The sequence below is a fragment of the Schistocerca cancellata genome, chromosome 11, assembly GCF_023864275.1.
Source record: "Schistocerca cancellata isolate TAMUIC-IGC-003103 chromosome 11, iqSchCanc2.1, whole genome shotgun sequence".
NCBI lineage: Eukaryota > Metazoa > Arthropoda > Insecta > Orthoptera > Acrididae > Schistocerca > Schistocerca cancellata.
Genome location: NC_064636.1, coordinates 59,931,137 through 59,955,832, shown reverse-complemented (window position 1 = coordinate 59,955,832; position 24,696 = coordinate 59,931,137).

Here is a 24,696-nt window from a genome sequence, read left to right as displayed (position 1 = left end):
AACTAATTTTCATTAAGTACAATGTATAAATCACATACAGAACTTTGTAACATGCAATAAGCATTTAACAAGAAATACTCCTAGGGAGTAGTGTATTGGTAAAAAGTGTAACCAAGCATGATAAATTTGTCAGACTACACATTTTACCAACAGACTCTTGTGTGAAGATACACTGATGAGCAAACCATTAGCATTGCCCATCAGGGGACTGAATGTGGCATTGTGGGTAAGCGATGCAGTAAGGAAAGTATGTACTCAGAGCAGAGATGTGTGCAGAATCATTCTAGTGACGACCTGAGTTGCTAATGTGTAAATTCACCAGCAAAATTCAGTTTCACAAATGACAGATTGTTATAGCCTGGCAACTGGGAACAAGCATCTTTAAATAGTGAAGCCAGTTGGCTGTTCTTGTGCTACAGTCCTGAGCATTTATCAAAAGCGGTTGAAAATAATGAAACAAGATAGTGCAGAATGTCCACAACTCATTACAGGATGTGGAAGTAGGAAGCTTGTCATCTCTGTAAAGCAGACTAGGCGACAATCTAATGATAGAAAACCAGGCTAATGCAGGCAATAGTGTTACGGAACATACCATTCAGTGCACGTTGTTGAATACAGGTCTCCACAACACACAAGCACTGCGCATTCCCAAGCTGATACAATGTTATGAATTGCAGTTGCTGTGGACACGGGATAAAAGAACTTGACCACAAATCAATGGAAATTTGTCACCTGGCTGGATGAGAGAGATTTCTTGTTACACCAGGTCAATGGTGGTGTCCAGATATGCCATCATCCAGGAAAACACCTGTCATACATCGACCATGCCATGATGATGATGATGATGATGGGGTTGAGGGGGCGCTCGACATCACGGTCATCAGCGCCCTGACGAAAAATCAATAGGAAATCTCATGGTGGTGGGGGGGGGGGGGAGAGACAAAGGATATCCTCACATGCAGAGCAGTTTATAACGTACTAAAGTCTGCCGCCCTCCCCCACCAGTTTAGGGATAAGTCCTGATAGGTCACAAAATTTCACCACTCTTAACACTGATATCGGTATCTGCAAGGACAGTGGGCAGATCACCAGCGAGACCAAGGGCTGCCCTATTATCAGTATACAGGACACATGTAGCTACAATATGCTGAACTGAAAGCGGCACGCCACAAACTTCACAGAAAGGTGTATCCTACCCCCGGAGGAGGAAGCCATGTGCGAAAGGGCTATGCCCGATGCGCAGTCTGGTAAACAAAACCTCCTTCCAGTGGTGAGGCTGACACAAAGTCCGCCAAGCTTTTGTGGTCGGTTTGAGTGACCGCAGTTTGTCTGACACCTTCAACCATTCAGTCTCCCACTGACGCATGATTCATCTATCAGAAAATGAGATAATGGCATGCAACGGGATGGGACATTGATGGACAGCACCATCCCAACATGCTTCCTTGACAGCTTTGTCAGCCATGTCGTTACCCTGTATACCATGCCATGGATGCAAGTATATGGAGGCTGTACTATGGTGCTGGGTACATCCATGTGGGCTGATGGGACATGTGGCTATAATATAAGGCACCACAACAGATGTGAACTACATGATCGTCACTGCAACCATCTGGCTCCCCCTCATGCTTAATGTCTTCACCAAAGCATCTCCCTGGAGGGTAACTGTCCATGTCATGAAGCGAGAATTGCATTAGAGTGGTTTCAGAAACATAATATCTCTTGTTGGTGTGTTGCCTCTCCAGTTTATCTTATCTCTACTCAGTGGAGCTTACCTGGAGAGCTACTGGGTGCCCACAAATTACAGGCCTGTAATTCATGGAAACAATGTGCCTTATGCACACACATCAGTTGCAACATACTTCTGGAATGCTAGAAACAACTTGCGAAGTCCTTATTGTGGTGTCACCGCCAGACACCACACTTGCTAGGTGGTAGATTTAAATCGGCCGCGGTCCATTAGTACATGTCGGACCCGCGTGTCGCCACTGTCAGTGATCGCAGACCGAGCGCCACCACACGGCAGGTCTTGAGAGACGTACGAGCACTCGCCCCAGTTGTACGGACAACTTTGCTAGCGACTACACTGACACGGCCTTTCTCTCATTTGCCGAGAGACAGTTAGAATAGCCTTCAGCTAAGTCCATGGCTACGACCTAGCAAGGCGCCATTAACCATTTCTAGAGAGTCTCACTTGTATCATCAAGAATGCTGTATACAAATGATGGATTAAAGTTAAGTATTCCAGCAGCTACGTCCATTTCTTTATAGCATTCATTACGTATCCTGTTTCAGACCTAAATCCAGCCTGCGTGAGTTGACGCGTGCATTTCGGCCTCCTCTCTAAATTAGTGCGTTGTGTTGGCTAATCTGCCGACACAACACTTATCATGCACAGTCACTGTTGCATCATGTTTCAAAAGTCAACCAACAGGCTTTTAAGCTCATTAGTGTATATTTTCCACTATCAGCAATTCTGTAATGGAGGATCAGCGCAAAAGTACACGCAATTAACCCTTTGATTGCTGGCGACCTGTTTACTTGTCACGCCTCTCCATGCCCCTGACGAGCCCGACGTGTATAAGTGCGGTCCTAGGGTTTTACCTGCAGCGCTAGGGAGATGTCGACACACACCGTGCCACCAGCCTTTACACCACAAGGGATGAGTTTCGGAGCGCTGAGTTACAGCTACGTGAGCGCGACAGATGTGTAAACACACAGAGCATTCTTCCCACGCTGCTCTTCCAATAGCTATTCTGTGGTCTGACTGTATAGTTCGAGAGCCCGTATATGTTTGTTGCTGTGTTCCCTCTTTGCAGAATTCGACTTCGCTTCCCATGTTTTCGTCAGCTTTCTGTTTTCTGTGTGATAAATGTCACATCGCCGTGGTTGCACAGATAAAGAGATCACTAGCAGCGATGAGTCATCAACAGAATCTCGAAGCTGTAGTACTCAGTCCCTTCCATCATAGGGGAGAGCAAGAATTACAATCAGCAGTTCCTGTGAATCCGAGAAATCAGAAAGTGACAGTGAAACGGTTCGGAAAAGAGCGAACTTAAGTGACATGTTTGACTGGAAAGAAACCGATTTCCAGCCATTAAATCATTACTTTGATTAATAGTACAGGACGCAAATGTCAGCTAGATACTGACCCAGGCATTCTTTCATTTTTTGTGATATTTATGTCTGAAGAACTGTTGCAATTTATTGCAGACGAATCTGATAGGAACATGATCTTGCTGGTCCACCTTTGGATGCGTTCAAGACATCTGCTGGTGAAAGCTTCAACATTCAATGTACTGATGCCTCTACTTAATGGCCTTCCCCATAACAGAAGTGAATGACGCAGCAAATATTCTACAGTTCTGGATACTCATAACTCCAAACTGCATAACTGCACCAGTTACCAAAACCTTGCGGCATGTAACATTATATTCCTGCTTTTTGTGTAGTTTTCTGTTATTCCATAGGTTTCTTGTTCCCAAATGACACAGTTAAGTGCCACAGCACAAAAACAAACAACAGCTTATTAGCATATCCTACTTGAGACAGATGGCATCACCTCATCGCTGATGAAGCAAGTAATTACAATGCCTGTTAACACAGATGCACAAATGCTCAATATTAATGTGACGTCTTTACGTTTACACCAGAGAAAATACTACAGAATCCGAATTCTCGACTGTGGAAGTGCAAAAACACTGGATTTGAGGAAATGTACTGCTTCCATGCTATTTTCCTTCTAATGGTGCAAGTTAAGAAGTTAAAATTAAGTGATTATTGGTCCAGAGTTACACTTTTGAACACACCAGTTTTCAGCAAAATTATGTCCCGAGACCGTTTTTGTTTACTTCTGAGAATTCTACACTTCAGCGATAGCTTGCGAGTACTGGATGTGACAATCTATTTAAAATTAGGACGACTGTTGACAAAGTTCGTAAGAAGTTTCGTAATTCATTTCGTCCACATCACAAGCTTTGAATAGATGAAAGTCTCTTGCTGTTCAAAAGACGACTGTCTTTCAAGCAATTTATTTCAGCCAAGCGAAGTAGATTCGGAATAAAGACATTTGTACTGTGTGACTGTCAGAGTGGATATATTTTGGATTTTATTGTACACTCCTGGAAATTGAAATAAGAACACCGTGAATTCATTGTCCCAGGAAGGGGAAACTTTATTGACACATTCCTGGGGTCAGATACATCACATGATCACAATGACAGAACCACAGGCACATACACACAGGCAACAGAGCATGCACAATGTCGGCACTAGTACAGTGTATATCCACCTTTCGCAGCAATGCTGGCTGCTATTCTCCCATGGAGACGATCGTATAGATGCTGGATGTAGTCCTGTGGAACGGCTTGCCATGCCATTTCCACCTGGCGCCTCAGTTGGACCAGCGTTCGTGCTGGACGTGCAGACCGCGTGAGACGACGCTTCATCCAGTCCCAAACATGCTCAATGGGGGACAGATCCGGAGATCTTGCTGGCCAGGGTAGTTGACTTACACCTTCTAGAGCACGTTGGGTGGCACGGGATACATGCGGACGTGCATTGTCCTGTTGGAACAGCAAGTTCCCTTGCCGGTCTAGGAATGGTAGAACGATGGGTTCGATGACGGTTTGGATGTACCGTGCACTATTCAGTGTCCCCTCGACGATCACCAGTGGTGTACGGCCAGTGTAGGAGATCGCTCCCCACACCATGATGCCGGGTGTTGGCCCTGTGTGCCTCGGTCGTATGCAGTCCTGATTGTGGCGCTCACCTGCACGGCGCCAAACACGCATACGACCATCATTGGCACCAAGGCAGAAGCGACTCTCATCGCTGAAGACGACACGTCTCCATTCGTCCCTCCATTCACGCCTGTCGCGACACCACTGGAGGCGGGCTGCACGATGTTGAGGCGTGAGCGGAAGACGGCCTAACGGTGTGCGGGACCGTAGCCCAGCTTCATGGAAACGGTTGCGAATGGTCCTCGCCGATACCCCAGGAGCAACAGTGTCCCTAATTTGCTGGGAAGTGGCGGTGCGGTCCCCTACGGCACTGCGTAGGATCCTACGGTCTTGGCGTGGATCCGTGCGTCGCTGCGGTCCGGTCCCAGGTCGACGGGCACGTGCACCTTCCGCCGACCACTGGCGACAACATTGATGTACTGTGGAGACCTCACGCCCCACGTGTTGAGCAATTCGGCGGTACGTCCACCCGGCCTCCCGCATGCCCACTATACGCCCTCGCTCAAAGTCCGTCAACTGCACATACGGTTCACGTCCACGCTGTCGCGGCATGCTACCAGTGTTAAAGACTGCGATGGAGCTCCGTATGCCACGGCAAACTGGCTGACACTGACGGCGGCGGTGCACAAATGCTGCGCAGCTAGCGCCATTCGACGGCCAACACCGCGGTTCCTGGTGTGTCCGCTGTGCCGTGCGTGTGATCATTGCTTGTACAGCCCTCTCGCAGTGTCCGGAGCAAGTATGGTGGGTCTGACACAACGGTGTCAATGTGTTCTTTTTTCCATTTCCAGGAGTGTATTTTGGATTTTATTGTATATACAGGCACAACAACAGAAACTGGGTTCCACAATTTAGAGAAAACTGGCGATGTAGTGACAACTCTTATGGGGCCGTATTTGGAGCAGGGTCGTATTCTGTATTTCGATGATTGGTACTCCAGCCTGGACCTGTCCCTCTGGCGTCACAGCCATACAGCCATGGAACAGCAGCATGTGGCACTGTTCGTAAGAACAGGCGCAGCATGCCAACACTGCAGAAGAAATTAAAACGAGGCGAAAACTGAGTTTAAGTCCACTGACAAGATCCTTGCTGTCAAGCGGTGCGACAAGAGGGAGGTGTGTATGATGACCACAAGTCACACAACACAAATGCTTGAAACAAAGAGGACTGACAGAAATACTGGCGAAAAAATAAAGAAACCGCAATGTATTGTAGATTAGAATTCGAGTATGGGTGCAGTTGACCGTTGTGGCATGTAATTGAACTCTGTGATACAAGTGCTTCACACTGTGAAATGGTACAAGAAATATTTTTTTTCACATTCTGGATTTGAGCATTCTAAATTCTCATGCTCTCTACCGGTCGGTAACAGGGCGAAAAATGGCACTTGTAGAGTTTCACCTTTCTCTCGTAAGGGAGATTGTAGAAAAATATGCTACAGAGCGGAAAAAAGCTGGTAGGGGAAGGCGCTACCATGACTAGAATCCTCTGTGATTCACAGGGAGACATTTTCCGGCTGTTATTGTGGGTGAACATTCACAGAGAAAGTACGCCAATGCGCAGATGCGTGGTTTGCATGAAATAGAAAGTGCGCCAGGAAACTAGATACTAATGCAAAACTAGCAACATTCCATTATGTGTTGTACCCTGCTTGGAGACTTATCATACAGAGAAGATTTATTAACCATTGGGAAATAAATCTGTGAAAATTTATTGACACTTCTGAATGAATTACTAAAAAGTAGAAAGAAATATAAATCTATTTTTAACTTGGCCAGTGCCATTCCAAAGCCCGGATCGAAAATACGGATGGGAAATAGATGCAAGAGGTGTAAAATTATTCAGACAGTGCTTGACTACATATGTAGCAGCTTGCTGCCAAATGAACGGACTTCGTGGTTGACATGGCACAATGTCTGTAGTGTGGAAAATGTAATTACACCAAGTGCATTGCGTCAGTGTAACAAAACCCATATATTAATCTACATACAATACATTTAAATTATTAGCACGCAACATAGACAGTTATATTCTTTTATTCTTAGTAGTACATACACTCCTGGAAATTGAAATAAGAACACCGTGAATTCATTGTCCCAGGAAGGGGAAACTTTATTGACACATTCCTGGGGTCAAATACATCACATGATCACATTGACAGAACCACAGGCACATAGGCACAGGCAACAGACCATGCACAATGTCGGCACTAGTACAGTGTATATCCACCTTTCGCAGCAATGCAGGCTGCTATTCTCCCATGGAGACGATCGTAGAGATGCTGGATGTAGTCCTGTGGAACGGCTTGCCATGCCATTTCCACCTGGCGCCTCAGTTGGGCCAGCGTTCGTGCTGGACGTGCAGACCGCGTGAGGCGACGCTTCATCCAGTCCCAAACATTCTCAATGGGGGACAGATCCGGAGATCTTGCTGGCCAGGGTAGTTGACTTACACCTTCTAGAGCACGTTGGGTGGCACGGGATACATGCGGACGTGCATTGTCCTGTTGGAACAGCAAGTTCCCTTGCCGGTCTAGGAATGGTAGAACGATGGGTTCGATGACGGTTTGGATGTACCGTGCACTATTCAGTGTCCCCTCGACGATCACCAGTGGTGTACGGCCAGTGTAGGAGATCGCTCCCCACACCATGATGCCGGGTGTTGGCCCTGTGTGCCTCGGTCGTATGCAGTCCTGATTGTGGCGCTCACCTGCACGGCGCCAAACACGCATACGACCATCATTGGCACCAAGGCAGAAGCGACTCTCATCGCTGAAGACGACACGTCTCCATTCGTCCCTCCATTCACGCCTGTCGCGACGCCACTGGAGGCGGGCTGCACGATGTTGGGGCGTGAGCGGAAGACGGCCTAACGGTGTGCGGGACCGTAGCCCAGCTTCATGGAGACGGTTGCGAATGGTCCTCGCCGATACCCCAGGAGCAACAGTGTCCCTAATTTTCTGGGAAGTGGCGGTGCGGTCCCCTACGGCACTGCGTAGGATCCTACGGTCTTGGCGTGCATCCGTTTGTCGCTGCGGTCCGGTCCCAGGTCGACGGGCACGTGCAACTTCCGCCGACCACTGGCGACAACATCGATGTACTGTGGAGACCTCACGCCCCACGTGTTGAGCAATTCGGCGGTACGTCCACCCGGCCTCCCGCATGCCCACTATACGCCCTCGCTCAAAGTCCGTCAACTGCACATACGGTTCACGTCCACGCTGTCGCGGCATGCTACCAGTGTTAAAGACTGCGATGGAGCTCCGTATGCCACGGCAAACTGGCTGACACTGACGGCGGCGGTGCACAAATGTTGCGCAGCTAGCGCCATTCGACGGCCAACACCGCGGTTCCTGGTGTGTCCGCTGTGCCATGCGTGTGATCATTGCTTGTACAGCCCTCTCGCAGTGTCCGGAGCAAGTATGGTGGGTCTGACACACCGGTGTCAATGTGTTCTTTTTTCCATTTCCAGGAGTGTATATAGTTACATTCGGTCTACTTGTACAAAACCTGTTTCCCATAACTGATTTCAAACGCCATTGACCAACGAGTAGTAACATGCCAAACTCTGTTGTCAGTGCGATTTTTCTTGCTACTTTGCCTCTGTTGTTAGCCAAAATTGGAAATTAAACTCACTGTTCTGGAGAGGGTGAGGGGCTTAAAATTGGTTGTTCGAATGAGACTGGCTTTGAAGCATTAACAGAAAACAGTATTTGTAAAAGAAGTATTCAATATACCCTGCTTTCATCTTTTCATAAAAATCAACATTTTTTCGAATAATTTGTAGATTATTGGAAAATAGTAGGGAAATAAAAATACTTATTCCGTATCTTTGTGCTATCAATCTATTATACTCTAAATTTCATTTTCATCATGCATTCACTCTACTACATATGCGCCCAACTTTCATTTCAATTATACAGGTTGGAATGTTTTATAGTACACAGTTTTTTAGCAAAATCAAACGAAAATACCGCACTTTTTACGTTTTTACAAAATCTTGAACTTTGCGCTTAATTCATTCAGTACCAGAAAGTGCTATGCAAATGAAACTTTGTATTTGAGAACCTTGTGTTGTTAGTTTTCTACATGCCAAGTTTCACGTTGTCCAGGAGACGCAAGAAACCAAACTTAAAAATTTTTTTGGGGACCTATTTTTTGGCCGATTTTATCTACAATTTTCTGGCTCACTATGGCTCGTAAAATTCTTTTCATTATTCTTCTTCGTAAGAGAACGCATGAAGTTGTACAAGATGGCCAAATTTCATTTCTTTACAAAAACTATTGCCCTAGATATACAGCTCAAAGTCGCTAAAAATTCACGCTGGCTCTGCGCGACGTGTAAGCAATCCAGAAGTATTCCGTGCAAGGTGGTTTGGGCAACACGGGCCACTCCGGTACTGGTGGCGGCTCCGAGGGACAGGTACATAGCTCAGGTAGCCGGATTACACCACAGTCCATGGCACCTTCAGCAGTCGACGGGGTTAATTACATACACAGCACCATTGTTGAGAAAGGATACATGAGTAAAATAATCTGCATAGTTATCACATTTTTGTAATCTTTCTCGTTTTGTGATGAATAGCACTAGTGAAGGCAGTGGCCTAACTAACATTTTTATTGTCTCTGTGGCTAGTACGTACAGAGTCATGAATCTGGAGATATCATCTGAATTATAAGCAACAAACCATTACATTTCATCGGCCCATCTAGGGCACTGAATACTGCATGATACTATTAATTATTGAGACAGGTAAACGATTTCTCAAAATGGTAAATTTCTGGTTTCTGTTTCAACAGAAACACAGCAACAGTAATAGCAAAAACACACTTCTGTGTGATTTCTCTGTAATATTTAATTATGAAATTCCTTGAACTGTCAAGCAGCAGAACTAGATTTGTCAAATTGTCACATCTCCTGTGATCTCTAACACCTATCTTCAAGACTCTTCACGTTTCTGACACATCCTAAGGATTTTTCACAGGTATAGTCTTCCTCAAATATGCATTATTGTATAAACCCTCAAGACGCCAACTACTGAAAATTAATTGTCCCAAGTATCATATTTATGTTGAGCTTTCCAATACTTATAATTAAATATCTCTCAGGATGACCCAACTGGGTAAAAGATTTTTCACAAATTTCACATTTGTGTCGTCACGTTCTTGTGTGTATTAACACATGCCTCTTGAGATTACTCAACACAGTAAAAGATTTGCCACAAATGTCACACACATGTGGTCTCATTCCAGTGTGTATTAAGAAGTGGCTCCAGAGATGACTAAAATGTATAAAAGACTTGCCACAAAAATTGCATTTGTGTCTTCTCATTCCAGTGTGCATTAATGCATGCTTGTTGAGATAACCCAAATTAGTAAAAGATTTGCCACAAATTTCACATATGAATTGTGGTCTCATTTCTGCATGCATTAACGCATGCCGCCTGAGATAACGCAACAGAGAAAATGATTTGCCACAAATATCGCACAAGTATCGTTTCTTTTCAGTGTGTATCAAAGTGTGTTCTTTAAGAGAATCCAACAGGGTAAAAGACTTGCCACAAAAATCGCATTTGTGTGGTCTCCTTCCAGTGTGTGTTAAAGAATGCCTCTTAAGATCGCGCGAGCGAGTAAAAGACGTGTCACAGATATCACACTTGTGGGGTCTCGTTCCGTTGTGTGTTTCAGCATGGCCCTTGAGATGGCCTAATTGAGTAAAAGACTTGCCACATATATCACATAAATGTGGTCGCGTTCCAGTGTGTACTAAAATGTGTCTCCTGAGATAACTGTACCGAACAAACGATTTGCCACAAACATCACATTTGTGTGGCCTGTGTTCCATGTGTATTAACAAATGCGTTCTAAGACAACCCAACAGATTAAAAGATTTCCCACAAATATCACACAAGTATTGTTTCTTTTTAGTGTGTGTCAAAGTATGTTTTTTAAGAGAACCCAACAGAGTGAAAGATTCGCCACAAATATCACACTTGTGTGGTCTCGTTCCACTGTGTGTTAATCCATGCCTCTTGAGATGAGCCAACCGAACAAACGATTTGCCACAAACATCACATTTGTGTGGCCTGTGTTCCATGTGTATTAACAAATGCCCTCTGAGATAATCCAACAGAGTAAAAGATTTGCCACAAATATCACACAAGTATTGTTTCTTCTTAGTGTGTGTCGAAGAATGTCTTTTAAGAGAACCCAACATAGTGAAAGATTCGCCACAAATATCACACTTGTGTGGTCTCATTCCACTGTGTGTTAATCCATGCCTCTTGAGATGAGCCAACCGAATAAAAGACTTGCCACACACATCACATTTGTGTAGTCTCTTTGCAGTAAGTAGAACAGTGTGGTCATTAACATTATCTATTTCACATGAACTTCCATAATTATCATGTCTGTTTCGTTTCTCTGCATTGTGTGTCGTAGTACGTGTGTTACATATCCCAGTAAAGGATTTTCTTGAAATATTCAAATTTTCTTTGGATGAGGACTGCTGTCCTGTCTGATCGGTTAAAGCAACTTTGTGTCCACCTTCCAAGACAAAGTTCTTATGGCAATCACTGTAGTCAAATTCCTCATTATTGACAGGAGTTAAATCTTGCTCACCATTACTGATTTCCAAATGTTTGATCAACTTGTTATTGCTGGGAAAAACCTCACCACATGATTTACAAACGTATACAGGTGGCTGTACACCATCAATGTGGATGAAGACATGCCTTAAGAGTTGGTACTTTGAAGGAAAGCTCTGTAGGCAGAAATCACAGTTAAATTCACAGAATTCCTTTTCCCTCAAACTGCAAATGTATCTGGTGTCAAAGGAGCTATCCTCTTGTGAGGTCAGTCCTTGTGTATGAAGTCCAAACATGGCAAAATGAACTGACTTGTCTTCGTCTATTTCCAATTCATTATGAACCACTTCTTCATTTACAGCATCTTCAAATGAAATGCCACAACCTTCATTGTTCTGAATCCACCTGCGGAATAGAGAGACGAACGTTTAATATTGATTTATAAGACAGACAGGTACAATATTTCAATGTCCACAAAATCGAAGATCATAAACCAAAAGTCAAAGTATATACGTGAAACCGCATATTCAGTAAATTTTAGTGATTTATAATAACCAAGAGATTCTACCAGAAGGATAAAATTTTGCTGAGATGAAACCCTTTCATAAATAAAATAACCAGAAGCAGTGTTGAAACAATCTGTAAATGCGTGTCTTTCACATTCATTAATCAGTCAATATGCAGATTTGTGTGCTTTTACATTTAATGGTTTGACATTGCCTTTTATGTACACCTGTTATCTACCTGACTATACAACAGAGCTGCATGTCCTCAGGAAATATAAAGACTGTAGTTTCTCCTTGTTTTATGGTGTAGTCTATACTAATGGAATGGTTGCTACTCAAAAAGTCTGCAGTTAGTCATCAAACTGGTTAATAGTATTCATTGCTTAGTATAGTTACACATTGTGTCACTCTGACCATACATAAAAAACCCTCTCCAATAATAGTCTTACATCTAAAACCCCAAGTCGCCAAGTTAATGCAGAATATTGTACCAACTCATTTTTGTATTCTGTGTTTAAAGAATTTATCCATCAAATGTGGTCTATATGTGTAATTTTTATTCAGCTGTTTCCAGATAGGCCAGGTTGCAGAGAGCAGGTGCCCACTGAACCCACGTTGGAGATGGCTCTAAATATCAAATTTTCATCATCACTTATCATTGAGAGCAACACAGCTACAATCACACACAACAAGAAGATATTTTCAGCATAGGGAAAGTTAGTGAATTCCAGCAAACCGTTTGTTCAAGGTGGAGCAATATGTTTTGAATCACAGGAGGAAGTCAGTAAATAGTATCTTGGATTCGACAGTCCAGTTATGCCACAGGCTGACCAAACTTTCATGTTATTTTGGTCACAGCTGGTGAGTGCCACATTATGGCAATTATTGTGGAATAGACAATCCTTCCCAGCTCTCAGGAGAGGAAACAAGGTTGCTTCTTTCCATACAGCACAAAGTCCTCTAGTTAGCCAGGTTTTATTAAGAACTGCCAGGAAGATTTATTTGGCACTTTCAGGTTTCTGCAGTATGATTATTGGTCTTCGTCATTTCAGGGTTGATGGGGTTTATTTACCTTCTGATAATGTAAAATCCACAGGAAGAAAGAGCAATTGCATACATAACACGCTTGTAATTGTTCTCCAAATTCTCTCTCCACAGCAATAAAAAGTGATGCGTATGTTTTTCGTGGCAGTCTCTGCCATTCTTTGAGCTATGCACGCAGTGTTTAGTGTCACCCCTGCCTCATATAGCAGTTTGGTGACCAATCATAACAGCAATAAATCATTGTGAAACTTCCTGCCAGATTAAAAACTGTGTGCCGGACCGAGACTTTGCAAAGGTCCCGAGTTCGAGTCTCGGTTCGGCACACAGTTTTAATCTGCCATGAAGTTTCATATCAGCGCACACTCTGCTGCAGAGTGAAAATCTCATTCTGGAGTAAATCATTGTGCTTGCTTCTCGCTGGTAGGAAGTGGACACTACCATTTTCAGTTAGGAAATCGCTCTACTCGTAACTTCAAGCCTCACACAGTGACCCCTGGGAAGAAATGGTTGTCACATTTTTAGGACATTGTTAATAGGGCATCTTGGGATGGTAACCAAAACTTGATAGACTGATATCATTGAATAGCATCATAAGTATTCAGACAGCTTTTGTCTGGTGACATCAGTCCTCAGATATGCTGCAAGCAGAACAATATTGTCCCACCAGCACTGTCTCTACAACCACTGCCAAACAGCTGAAGACTGTGCCCTGATAGCAAAGGAGTATCACAAGGTTTGAAAACAGGCATTTGAAGTAAAATACAGCCATCTTCTATGAATTAAAAGTTTCGGTTGTACTGTTTGTTCTTAAACTATGAATGTGCCAGTGCAGTGTAGCAATTATTTGACTGATGACTATCTTCTGCGTCATTGTTACACAAGACTGGGGAGACAACACTTTGGGGTTTTGCTAGGGAGCATTATGGGTCAATCATGGAAGCAACAATGTTTGGAACTCATGGACAGAGTCCGATTGTGATTTTACGGTAGGACAGTTGTATTTGATGTTCTGAGAGATTCTAGTTACAATCCTTTGACAATTGTTATTTCCTGCAGATTTTCCACCATTAATTGAGGTGGAGGGTTAAGGTTTCAAGTGTTTTCTGTCTTTGTCTGCTGGCGAAACAATGTTGAGCAGCAACCATATCTGCTGCCTCATCTTCCAAATCTGATAGGAACATTATCTTGCTGGTCCACCTTTGGATGTGTTCAAGACATCTGCTGGTGAAACCTTCAACACTCAATGTACTGATGTCTCTACTTAATGGCCTTCCCCATAACAGAAGTGAATGATGCAGCAAATATTCTACAGTTCTGGATACTCATAATTCAAAACTGCATAACTGCACCAGTTACCAAAAACTTGCTGCATGTAACATTATATTCCTGCTTTTTGTGTAGTTTTCTGTTTTTCCATAGTTTTCTTGTTCCCCAAATGACACAGTTAAGTGCCACAGCACAAAAACAAACAGCTTATTAGCATATCCTACTTGAGACAGGTGGCATCAACTCATCGCTGATGATCAAATAATTACAATGCCTGTTAACACAGATGCACAAATGCTCAATATTAATGTGACGTTGATCTCCAGTTTACCATTTTTGTTACTCAATTTCGTCAATTATGCACCACCTCCTTTCTACAAGCCATCATTAAATTCCTTTGTAAGTTCCCTAAAATAACCACACAAGCATATTCAGCGTCTAGGATTCATTCTGGGTGTCCTCAATGTGCATGGTAATGAAGATACTGTTTTATACTGCAAGTTCCTTGAAACAAATTGTATGTAAGTCTAGGAACATTATACAATAGAGACTTACCAAATGAGACAGTGCTGCTGCTAGACACTGACCTCACATTTATGAAAGTAGAGGTGCTCTGTCTGGCTGTCCTGATTTCAGTTTTCCATAGTTTTCCTGTATCGACATGGCAAATGGCTGAGCTCAAGAGGGTAATCAGTAAGCCAAAAATTGATTATTTTAGGACACTCCTCAAAGACATTCACTGGACTGATGTTTACAGTGCTCATGGCATGAATGAAAAATATAACATTTTTGCTAATAAAGTGCTTACCTTATTCGAACACTGCTTTCCCCCAAAACTTACCAAGGTTAGAGCAAAGTCTACAAAGAAGTCATGGATTACTCGAGGAATAGGGGTATCTTGTAAAACAAAAAGAAAACTGTATCTGTCAATCCGAAACATTTCCAATGTTGATGCTATAGCACATTATAAGAAATACTGCAAAATATTAAAGACTGTAATACGGATGTCAAAGAAAATATATTACAAGGAAAAGATAGTCATATCAGATAACAAAATAAAGACAATATGGGATATAGTGAAGGAGGAGACCGGTAGAACCAGACATGAAGAGGAACAAATAGCATTAAGAGTAAATGATACATTGGTGACAGATGTGTATAGTGTTGCAGAACTTTTTAACAAACATTTTATAACTGTTACTGAAAAGATGGGGTTGTCAGGTTCGGTAGATGCTGCTATGGATTACCTTAGACCAGACATTTCAAGTAACTTCCACAATATGAATTTGACGCTCACTACCCCAACAGAAATAATGTCCATCATAAAATCTTTAAAATCAAAAACATCTAGTGGGTATGATGAAATATCAACAAAGGTAATTAAAGAATGTGATTCTGGGCTAAGTAACATATTAAGCTATCTGTGTAACCAATCGTTTATCAGTGGAATATTTCCTGAGTGGCTGAAATATGCTGAAGTTAAGCCACTGTTTAAGAAGGGAGATAAAGAAATAGCATCAAATTTCCGTCCAATTTCACTGTTGCCAGCATTCTCAAAAATTATAACCATCTTATCTCAAATAACATACTGTCAAAGTCACAGTTTGGATTTCTAAAAGGTTCTGATATTGAGAAGGCTATCTACACTTACAGTGAAAATGTGCTTAATTCATTAGACAAAAAATTGCAGGCAACTGGTATATTTTGTGATCTGTCAAAGGCATTTGACTGTGTAAATCACAATATCCTTTTAAGTAAACTAGAATATTATAGTGTAACGGGAAATGCTGCAAAATGGTTCAAATTTTATATCTCTGGCAGGAAACAAAGGGTGTTATTAGGAAAGAGACATGTATCAAGCTATCAGGCATCATCCAACTGGGAACTAATTACATGTGGGGTCCCACAAGGTTCCATTTTGGGGCCCTTACTTTTTCTTGTGTATATCAATGACCTTTCATCAGTAACAGTACCAGATGCCAAGTTTGTTTTGTTTGCCGATAATACAAACATTGCAATAAATAGCAAATCAAGTGTAGTCTTAGAAAGATTAGCCAATAAAATATTTGTGGACATTAATCACTGGTTCCTAGCCAATTCTTTGCCACTAAGCTTTGAAAAAACACACTACATGCAGTTCAGAACTTGTAAGGGGTGTGCCAAGAGTATATGTCTAACATATGATGACAAGAAGAGAGAAGAAGTGGACAGTGTTAAATTCTTGGGATTACAGCTTGATAATAAATTCAACTGGGAGGAGCACACCACAGAACTGCTGAAGCGTCTTAACAAATCTCTGTTTGCAATGCGAATTTTGTCAGACATAGGGGATATAAAAATGAAAAAGTTGGCATACTATGCTTACTTTCATTCCATAATGTCATATGGGATTATTTTTTGGGGTAATTCATCAAGCCAAGCTAAAGTTTTCCGGGCACAAAAACGTGCAGTAAGAGTTATATGTGGTGTGAACTCAAGAACATCCTGCAGAAGCCTGTTTAGGGAACTAGGGATACTAACTACTGCTTCCCAATATATTTATTTCTTAATGAAATTTGTCATTAAAAATATATCACTTTTTCAAACCAACAGCTCAATTCATGGAATCAATACCAGAAATAAGAATAATCTTCACAAGGATTTAAAGTCACAGTCTTGTACAAAAAGGTGTGCATTATTCAGGAACACACAGTTTCAATAACTTGCCAGCAGCCATAAAGAGCTTAACAACCAATGAAATTCAGTTTAAGAGAAGCCTAAAGGATTTATTGGTGGCCAACTCCTTCTACTCCATTGATGAATTTCTTAGTAAAACCAACTGATTTGTATATAAGTACAACATAACTTCTGCACAATTTCAGTGTAGTAATGTGTTCACTGAAATTTTTGTGTGTGTGTGTGTGTGTGTGTGTGTGTGTGTGTGTGTGTGTGTGTGTGTGTGTGTGTGTGTGGCCAACTCCTTCTACTCCATTGATGAATTTCTTAGTAAAACCAACTGATTTGTATATAAGTACAACATAACTTCTGCACAATTTCAGTGTAGTAATGTGTTCACTGAAATTTTGTGTGTGTGTGTGTGTGTGTGTGTGTGTGTGTGTGTGTGTGTGTGTGTGTGTGTGTGTGGCCAACTCCTCCTACTCCATTGATGAATTTCTTAGTAAAACCAACTGATTTGTATATAAGTACAACATAACTTCTGCACAATTTCAGTGTAGTAATGTGTTCACTGAAATTTTTTGTGTGTGTGTGTGTGTGTGTGTGTGTGTGTGTGTGTGTGTGTGTGTGTGTGTAATCTAACTTCTGCACCATTTCAGTGCAGTAATGTGTTCATTGTAAATAAGTATTACAGTAGTTGTATTACATGTTTATTACCTTATAAATAAATAAAACTTTTTTATTTTAAATTCAGTGCATTAGTATTTGTAAAATGACTCTTAGCGTTCATTAAAAAATGATGATCATTCCACTTGGGACCTGTGGAATGGTACATTAGCTTACTGGTTTTAGTTGTAAATATTTGTCGTGTATTGTTGTTTTTCTGACATGTTCCACATCCTGGAGGACTTCCTCACTACGGATCAATTGGAATGAAAGTAAATCTAATCTAATCTAAAGGACGAATGCTACATGAAGGACACAGCTGACCAACTGTCTTGTCTCTTTAAGCATGGTATGTATGTTGGGGTACTGTATATACTGGCCTATTGATTTGCATTTCATTTCATTACCTTCACAAATCCTATATCATAATAAGATTATCCTTGGGGGAACAAAGAAAAATAAATAAGTAAATAAGTGTTAAAGTTACAGAAGCTGTGGCATTCCATGATATTAAATGTAAGAAAATTAAGTCCCATTTCAAATAAGTACCCGCTCATACAATTATAGTTGGTGGTGACTTTAATCTACCCTCGATATGCTGGAAAAATTATACGCTTAAAGCCGGCAGCAGGCATGAAACGTCATCCGAAATTGTACTGAATGCTTTCTCAGAAAATTATTTTGAACAATTAGTTCATGAAGCCACTCTAAGCGTAAATGGTTGCGAAAGCATACTTGACCTTTTAGCAACAAATAATCCTAGAAATGGTTCAAATGGCTCTGAGGACTATGGGACTTAACTACTGAGGTCATCAGTCCCCTAGAACTTAGAACTACTTAAACCTAACTAACCTAAGGACATCACACACATCCATGTCCGAGGCAGGATTCGAACCTGCGACCGTAGCGGTCACGCGGTTCCAAACTGACGCGCTTAGAACCGCACGACCACACCGGCCGGCGACAACAACAAATAATCCTGGACAAATAGTGATTACTATGACGAATACAGGGATTATCGACCACAAGGCAGTTGCTGCTAGGCTGAATGCCGGAAGACCTACAACCATCAAAAAGAAACGCAAAGTGCATCTGTTTAAAAAAGCTGATAAAAATGCTCTTAACGTCTTTTTCTAAGAGACAGTCTTCATTCCTTCCGATCTGATCATGTAAGTGTAGAAAAGTTGTGGAATGTTTTCAAAGAGACAGTATCGACAGCAATTGAGAGATATATACCACATAAATTAATAAGTGATGGTACTGATTCCTTATGGTACACAAAACAGCTCTGATCGTTGTTGCAGAAGCAACGGAAAAAGAATGCCAAATTTAAAAGAACGCAAATTCCCAGGATTAACAAAGTTTTACAGAAGTTTGAAATATGGGGCGTACTTCAATTCGAGATGCTTTTAATAATTTCCACAACGAAATTCTGTCTCGAAATCTGGCAGAAAACCAAAAGAGATGCTGGTCATACATAAAGCACACCAGTGGCAAGACGCAATCAATACCTCCACTGCGCGATGACAACGGTGAAGTCACTGATGACAGTGCCACTAAAGCAGAGTAATTAAACACGGTTTTCCGAAACTCCTTCACCAAAGAAGACGAAGTAAATATTCCTGATTTCCAGTCAATAACAACCGCCAAGATGAGAAACATAGAAGTAGATATCCTCGGAGTAACGAAGCAGCTTAAATCACTTAATAAATGCAAGGCCTCCGGTCCAGATTGTATACCCGTCAGGTTCCTCTCAGAGTATGCTGATAAAATAGCTCCATATTTAGCAATTATATACAACCGCTTGCACACAGAAAGATAGGTACATAAAGACTGGAAAACTGCTCAAGTCACACCAATACCCAAAAAGGGAAGTAGGAGTAATACGCTGAATTACAGGCCTATATTACTAACGTCGATTTGCAGTAGGGTTTTGGGACTATACTGTATCCGAACATTATGAAGTACCTCGAAGAAAACCATTTATTGACACAGTCAGCACGGTTTCAGAAAATATCGTTCTTGTGAAACACAACTAGCTGTTTACACTCATGAAGTAATGAGTGCTATCGACAGAGGATGTCAAATTGATTCCATATTTTTAGATATCCAGAAGGCTTTTGACACCGTTCCTCACAAGCGTCTTCTAACCAATCTGCGTGCCTACGGAGTATCGCCTCAGTTGTGCGACTGGATTCGTGATTTCCTGTCAAGAAGGAATGCTGTCATTTACCGTCTTGTAAAGTCATCAGATGATCAAAACGCCTTGCAAAATGATTTAGGTAAGATATCTGTATGGTGCGAAAAGTGACAATTGACCTTGAATAATGAAAAGTGGCAAGTTATTCACATGAATACTAAAACAAGTCCGCTAAATTTCGATTACGCGACAAGTCACACAAATCTGAAGTCTGTAAATTCAACTAAATACTTAGGGATTACAATTACAAATAACCTAAATTGCAACGATCACATAGATAATATTGTGGATAGAGCAGACCAAAGACTGCGATTCATTGGCAGAACACTTAGAAGGTGCAACAGGTCTAATAAAGAGACTGCTTACACCACGCATGTCCGCCCTATTCTGGAGTATTGGGGTGCGGTGTGGGATCCGCATCAGGTGGGACTGACTGATGACATCGAAAAAGTGCAAAGAAGGGCAGCTCTTTTTGTATTATAGCGAAATAGGGGATATAGTGTCACAGACATGATACGTGAATTGGAGTGGCAATCATTAAAACAAAGGCGTTTTTCGTTGCGACGGGATCTTCTCATGAAATTTCAATCACCAGTTTTCTCCTCCGATTGCGAAAACATTCTGTTGGCACCCATCTACATAGGGAGAAATGATCGTCACGATAAAATAAGAGAAATCAGGTCTCGCACAGAAAAATTCAAGTGTTCGTTTTTCCCGCGTGCCGTTCGAGAGTGGAAGTGCCAGGCACTTTATTGTGAATAAATTGTAAATGTAGAAGATTACTGACGTTCAGCATGTTGCAGTATCACATATACAATCAGAAGGCCAATCACTTTCTGCATGACAAAATATTGTAACATCACATATTTCAGTTAATTAAAAGCCCTCTTCCCACATGAACCATTACCCTGACGAAGTGCGGTGGCTTATATGCCTCCATGAAATGCAGTAACATATGTCCAGAAGCAAATGGAGGGTACCTGGGGAGCGCCCACACAGATATCCGGCTACTGAAGAGGGCCTGCAAACTGTCCAGTAGTAGGAGGGACAGAAGTTTCAGTTGTTGAATGATATGGCATTGTATCATTAGCCTACATGATTTTTATTTGTTGCTACTGTGAATGACAACACAAGAAGAAACTACGGTCGTTATATTTCCTGAGGACATGCAGCTCTACTGTACAGTTTAATGATGTCCTCTTCGATAAAATATTTTGGAAGTAATATTTTTGGAACATTATGAATCCTGTCTTCCTGTGCAACTGTTTGCAGGCAATTACCGTTTAAGCCAAGAAAAAGGGTGGCTAACATCTCTCTTTAGTTTGTAAAGGGGATGAGCTCTGATAAAGATTTAATTGTGCTCTACACACAGAATAACAAAAATTGTCTGTGTGTCATTAAACTAAAACCATATACTATGCACAAAAAGTTGACATTTGGGATTAGGCAGAGCTCCCTTTTCCTTCCAAAAGGTATTTAAACTCCAGAATTTGTGTCCATTGCCTTGCTTCTGTTCAATTTGATGTTTTTATGGAAAACTGAGGCTAGGAACATAATGTAAAACTAGTTTAACTTGTTCCATCCACATCACCTGCCCTATTAACTTAGTTGTGACATTCATCCTATTATTTCTCTCTAGTAGCTGTATTTCAATCATTGGTTATGATTCTGTAATAAACACATTTTCCTTCTACAATCTGTGCCTAAACAACTGGTTTACATTTGACAATCATGGCCAGGTAAAACATTAGCCATTGATTTAACTATTAAATAACTGAAGGTAATCAAGTCTCAAATTGTCAACAGCTCTTGCTCCGTGTCCATAAGTCCAAAGTTCGGCGACAGGCGTTCTAAGTGTCCTCAGTTAGTAACATCTGACAGAAAATTAACATTGCAGTTTCTATAAACAATGATTCACTGAGAATTCATAACCTTACTAAAATTGTCTCCAGTTGCATCATGAACGTTAAGATGCCTTTTGATGGTGTCCTGCGAACAAGTTTGTGTGTTTTCTAGTCCATTATTGTGGCACAGCAATCAAAGTGATGTTGGACACTATTCAGAAATCTGAATCGTCAGACACTTCTCCCCTTTGTTTTTATATATAACCAATCACCATTCCATGTTATGCATTGTACAGTATAATTAAATTACTGTGTACCTATCAAAATGAATATCAAGGATTAACATGTAAAGTTCCAGTAAGCATAATGCAACTGCTGTCATTCCTCATGTGCTTCTGTTTTTCTATAAGGATTGTAGATGTTCATACTTATTAATGAACACAATCACATAATAGCTGTTATATAGCATGCATTACTGACCACACTGCATTGTAATATTGTGGCTTACTGACAATAATGAACACTTACTAAAGCATGTTTTATAATTGAAGTACTTTCAAATGCAGTAAAATAATTGTATTGCTCAAAAAATGTGCAGTGTGTAATAAAAACTTACCTTGTACTAGAGGATGAATATCTTTTTGAGGCTACCACCTGAAATATATCAAGGAAATATCAGTGACTAAATAGTGATGACACAGTAAATAAGTACAATTCTATAACCAACCATTAACATTGGGTTGTTCTGAAAGATGATGATTGAAATGCTTGCAAAAAGCAATTGAAGCACTTATACATTATAATGAAAGATTATAGATTATAATGAAAGTAAAAATTTACACTTCATGTCAACACTGTTTTTAGTACTGTAAATAACTATACAAGCCAGTGGTTCAGCTGTAACCACACTCTGCACTCAATACTTCAAAAAGAAAAATGACCAGAAACATCATCCATCTGTAATGAACGTATGCCTCTCATGAAAGTTCTCTGCTTTCTTTCAGCATAAAATTTTAGTTCACGTAAAGTGAATCCACCATTACTGCTGTATTCTGTTAAGTCCAAATCAACATGCAAAGGTAAGTCTGAGTGTCTTCTGAGCCCAAACAAAACGTTGAAACACAGAATAAAGTACTGGCTCAAACAGTGAATATACAAGCACTAACAAACGTTGACAAACCCAAACTTCCAAGAAATGATAATGGAATAAGGACTGATCCGTCTTTCTGCAGGTACATAAATTATTGTTATGTTTTATCACCCAAACATGTTTCACCACAATTGTGGCATCCTCAGTGGGTTTTTTATTATTTTCCTGAAATACATACATACAGGTTAATTTTAGGTTAAGGAATATTATACACCAGTTTTTGTTGTCATTGAAATTCTATGTGAACTTTACCTATTGGTTTATATAGTGTGTGTCCTGTGGCTACCAACCAAAGTCATTCAGTGGCGTAAATTAGGACACCATGTCATCAGAAAACATAAGGGATGTTAGAAAATAGTCTTCACTTAATTTTTTTGTTATTATCTGATCCTTAAAATGTGTATTCTGGTAAAAACTTGGCATCTGCCTGTTTTTGTCCTTACCACTGTATAGTAGTATTGTCCTAGTCCTTGGTTAAAATATTTGTATTACTAAATAACAGATTCACAGACAAAAAATACCACATTCAGATCATTGTAGGCTCCAGGAACTGGATTCATTTAACAAATCTATACTACACTCAGTACCAACTCCATCATTTTTAGAAAGGCTCTCACCTCACAAGTCAATGTGTAAATGTGAGTTACACAATAATTAACGTACACACACTTACAAATTAGGATAAAATGAACAACGCAGACAACTTAGAACAACTCTGAGAGCGGATAATGTATAGAAGTTTTATCCAAAGTGTCAGAATAACAACAATTTTATTAGGAGATTTCATGTTCAGATTAGTAAAGAGCAAATGTACTTGAAAGCATTTTTTGCCTTATCTGCTAATAAATATACATAGGGTGGTCCATTGATCGTGACTGGGCCAAATATCTCACGAAATAAGCGTCAAATGAAAAAACTACAAAGAACTAAACTTATCTAGCTTGAAGGGGGAAACCAGATGGCGCTATGGTTGGCCCGCTAGATGGCGCTGTCATAGGTCAAACGGATATCAACTGCGTTTTTTAAAATAGGAACCCCCATTTCTTATTACATATTCGTGTAGTACGTAAAGAAATATGAATGTTTTAGTTGGACCACTTTTTTCACTTTGTGACAGATGGCGCTGTAATAGCCACAAACATATGGCTCAATTTTAGACGAACAGTTGGTAACAGGTAGGTTTTTTAAATTAAAATACAGAACATAGGTACGTTTGAACATTTTATTTCGGTTGTTCCAATGTGATACATGTATCTTTGTGAACTTATCATTTATGAGAAAGCATACGGGTACAGCGTGATTACCTGTAAATAGCACATTAATGCAATAAATGTTCAAATTTGATGTCTGTCAACCTCAATGCATTTGGCAATACGTGTAACGACATTCCTCTCAACAGCGAGTAGTTCACCTTCCATAATGTTTGGACAGGCATTGATAATGCGCTGACGCATGTTATCAGGAGTTGTCGATGGATCACGATAGCAAATATCCTTCAACTTTCCTCGCAGAAAGAAATCCGGGGACGTCAGATCCGGTGAACGTGTGGGCCATGGTATGGTGCTTCGACGACCAATTCACCTGTCATGAAATATGTTATTCAATACCTCTTCAACCGCACGCAAGTTATGTGCTGGACATCCATCACGTTGGAAGTACATCGCCATACTGTCGTGCAGTGAATCATATTGTAGTAACATCGGTAGAACAGTACGTAGGAAATCAGCATACATTGCACCATTTAGATTGCCATCGATAAAATGGGGGCCAATTATCCTTCCTCCCATAATGCCGCACCATACATTAACCTGCCAAGGTCGCTGATGTTCCTCTTGTCGCAGCCACCTTAGATTTTTCGTTGTCCAATAGTGCATATTATGCCGGTTTACGTTACCGCTGTTGGTGAATGACAAATCTCATTGGTGGGGACGAAGGCTGTCCCCACATGTGGAGCAATTTATAACATATTAAAGCCTACTGCCCTTCCCCACCAATTTAGGGATGAGGCCTGATGGTTCACAAAATTTCACCAATCTT